Source organism: Parasteatoda tepidariorum, chromosome 9 (assembly GCF_043381705.1).
Source record: "Parasteatoda tepidariorum isolate YZ-2023 chromosome 9, CAS_Ptep_4.0, whole genome shotgun sequence".
Lineage (NCBI taxonomy): Eukaryota > Metazoa > Arthropoda > Arachnida > Araneae > Theridiidae > Parasteatoda > Parasteatoda tepidariorum.
In genome coordinates, this window is record NC_092212.1 from 50775369 (window position 1) to 50775776 (window position 408).

Genomic DNA, 408 nt, shown 5'->3' on the forward strand with positions numbered 1-408 from the left:
TTAAGCACTTTAAAGCTCAAAATTAATTCTTGATACAAACATTTTAAATTTTTTAATTAATAAGATTTATCAGAATCATTTTGTTAAAATCCTCTAATTTTTAACATTCCATTAGAAAGAGTTAAAGGTAACTTTCGAATCATTATACGGGAAACAACTCGATAAATTTACACTTGGGGTTTCTTCTGAATCTATCCTCTGGGTTTCTTCTGAATCTTACTTTTAATATCTTACATCTAATTTCTTACTTCTAATTTCTTACTTCTAATTTCTTACTTCTAATTTCTTACTTCTAATTTCCTACTTTGATGTAGCTAATTAACTTTGAATATTTTTTAACAATATCTGTCTCATAAAATCATCAGCCTTTTTTTTTACATTTACATTAACATTATAATTAAATTTATA